Raw genomic sequence first — 3,170 nt, forward strand, 5'->3', positions numbered from 1 at the left:
CTCCCTCGCCTCCTTTTCAAGGCTCCCCGGCACGTTACGTGGCTGTGGCTGTGGCCTGCGCAGGCCCCCTGTGCCCTCCACACGCCTCGCTGGCGTGGCACACCAGGGTCGCCCCCTCCAGGACTGGGCCCTCATTCCTGGGACAGTGTCTGGTCCCCGAAAGTGCTGCTGGGTACACACAGTGAACTGTGCGTCGTCACTGCTGGAAACCCAGAGTCAGCACAGACCGTGTCAGGTTCAAGGGAAACATAGTCCACTCTGTCCTGTGTGTGTCAGACGACAGCCGGACTCTTTCGTCCGGGTGTCACATCTGAAAAAAAAAGTTGGCACTCCAGAGAATAATTCTCAGAGGACCTTCCAGTTGTTGGTCACACATGAGATCTGCAAGCAAAGAGCTGCTGCTCGGCCTGGAGGAGACCGAGAGGGGACGCGATGCTCCCTGACAGGTGCGAAGGGCAGCCACGTGGAAGGGAGACACGGGCTTGTCACCAGATGAACAAGGACACACAGATGGAAGAGACGGGGAAGAAAAAAAGAATGAATAGAAGGTCCACAGGTCCTCGCAAGTGGCCCCGCACGACCTCCCATCCCGGCACATTTTTGGGGGTCCTGGGAAGGCTGTGAAGTTCTTGTGTCGGGCAGGGGGTACCGCTGATCACCTCCAGGCCGGGGACAGCCTGGTTTCCCGTGGTGGCTGGGAGAAGCCAAGACCTAGAGTCGGAGCCCCTCGGGGTGGGAGGGCGGGTCTGGCAGCGCAGAGGGGGCATGGGCTGGCGGCGAGCCACTTGTAGCCTGTGCACGGGTCACAGGACCATCTCAGATGCCAGTGGGAGGCAGGCCTGGGAGCCAGGAGGTGAGGGACAGGAGCAGGCAGGCAGAACCTGGTGAGCTGCGGCCCGGCCCGTTCGTGGGCCAGACACCTGCTTCGGGAGCTCAGTCCCTGGGGGTGACCGCACAGCAAGTGGGACACAGGCTGCTGGTCGGACCCTGGTGGTCTGCCCTGGTGGGCAGGGTCCAGCAGCCTGGGAGCTGGGGAGGAGGAGGGGAGGAAGCACGCCGCGTCCAGGAACCTTCGTGACTCTGTAACCAGGATCCGGCCTTCTCTCATAAGGTGATAAAGTCACCATCGGCTCACAGACATGTCCTCCCACGTGCTCCCACCACGTAGCAAATGCCAGTTCTGAGCAAGGGCCGGAAAACAGTGGACCTCCTCCTTGAGACCCTCGATCAGTGCGCATGTGTGTTCGTGCGTGTGCCTGCGTGTGCATATGCATGCATGTGCCCTCTCCCACCTGCAGATTCTCAGGGTCTCGGGCTGGCCCCGGAGGCTGATGCTGGGGAGGAAGGTGATCCTCCAGCCGACTTACAGGAAGCCAGGCTACCCTCCAGCCCAGGGGCCTGACGAGGGCACTTCTGAACCCAGAGGAACATACTTCCACTGGTGGGACTTCTTTCAGCCTGTAGGGACAAGGACCAGGTGGAACGAGGAAGCTGTTTGTCACTGGCAGCTTGGCCAACACAAGCCAAACATCCCTGCTCAGGAGGCGGCTGAGCTTGCACCCCAGCCCGCCCCCCCATCCGCCCCCTTGAGAGGCCAGGAGACGGAGACGTGCCGCACTGGGGACTCAGCTGCTTGTGGCTCCAGGCTCAGCGGGCCCTGGCGTCCACTGTCCTCACTGTCCTGTCGACTGAGGCTTCCTGGCAGAAAGGCTGGGAAGCACCACACTTGAATATCAGAACTGGTCGGCAAGGTCACCCACCTTCCAATGCTGACGTGCCGACGCCCTAATTCTGAGGAATCAGGAGGACTGTGCCATGGGCACGGGGCGGCGGCGGCTCGACGTGGCATCTGTTCTGTCCGAATGTCCCCCCCGTGCGCTATCTACCTGGGACAGACCTCGTGCGCGACCGAAGCACCCACAGAAATGTTGCTTCCAGGAACAGCGCCGAACCTTTAGCTCGTCAAATCGAAGGTGACACGGCTCTGAGTTTCTGCGGGCACTTTTTCTCACAGCCACACAGACAGATAAATACACCCCGGCATTACAGCAGAGCTGCAAGAAAGGGCCTCAGAGCCGTGAGTGAATCACGGGGCCGGGCGGGGAACAGGTGCAGGCGGGGGAGGGCGGGCTGACAATATTCGGCGTTTTCCACTAAGTAACCTGCAACATGATCACAGAGAAATCCTGAAAAATTCTTCCATGATCGCTGTAGCAGAAGTCCATTCATTTATCCTACAATCCACACAAGGCACCAAAAACAGTTCACAAATAATGGTTTTATAGAAAGCACGACTGTTTTACACAATAAATCAAAACATCTTAAAACTTGGCTTTTCCGCACTGTGGGAATGGAACAGGAAAGGTGGAGTTTAGAACTTTGCGGAGTGTGACCACACGACTGGATGCCAGTGCTTGGAAATGTTAGTCTAAGAAACACCTCGTGATGACCTGCCACCCAGACACAGGGAAACGAGGCAAAGAGAACTTTCTGATTTTCTACAACATACGCTGCTTTGCTTCCGGAGGAACCCGTCCCTCAGATTGGAGAAGGAAAACGGCAAAGCCAGGAAGGGCGTGTGTGACCGAGGCGGGGTGGCTAACCCGGGAGCCCCGGAACGCCCTGTGAAGACGGGCAGGCAAGTGCCTGAGGTCAAAGGCTACCGTCAGGAAGACAGGCTTCGAGAGAGAAAGCGACGGATGAAATGATCGTTTTTTTTTCCTTTCCTCTTTCCTATTTTCCCCCAAACATTCTGCAGTCTCAAGTAGTCTGATAAATGGAAAAAGTAAAAACAGCCTTATAAAAATATGCTGGCCGAGCGCTACGGTCCGCGACGATGGGGCATTCATTCCATGTTACTCAGTGCTCACTTCTCACCCACCCGTGTCCCCCGGGACTTAAAAAGGGGCATCTCACAATCCCTCACTTTTCAGAATCGCTCTGCTGGTCAGCCGGGCGGGTGGCTGACTCCTGACTCGCCAGAGGAGCCTCAGGGGGAGTTCACGGTGCCTCTGCGCTGCAGCTGGCAGTCCCCGCTGGCCCGAGGTACAGAGCACCCCTGCAGGCGCCTGCTATCCCAGGAAGGCGCCCCACCCCCTCTTGGCGCTCGTTGGGTCCCGGAGCTGCCTGTGCTTGCCCAGTAACTACTTTTATTGCTGGCCCCTGCCATG

At 58.3% G+C, this 3,170-nt stretch overlaps 1 protein-coding gene across 1 annotated transcript in view; it reads right to left on the reverse strand.

Annotated features, from left to right (window-relative positions):
* The window catches only part of FAM3B (family with sequence similarity 3 member B), a 16,333-nt gene that overhangs the window by 12,497 nt on the left and 666 nt on the right, over nucleotides 1–3,170 (reverse strand). The gene's annotated exons all lie outside the window — the stretch shown is intronic.

This window comes from Pteropus vampyrus, unplaced genomic scaffold (assembly GCF_000151845.1).
Source record: "Pteropus vampyrus isolate Shadow unplaced genomic scaffold, Pvam_2.0 Scaffold214, whole genome shotgun sequence".
NCBI classification, from domain to species: domain Eukaryota; kingdom Metazoa; phylum Chordata; class Mammalia; order Chiroptera; family Pteropodidae; genus Pteropus; species Pteropus vampyrus.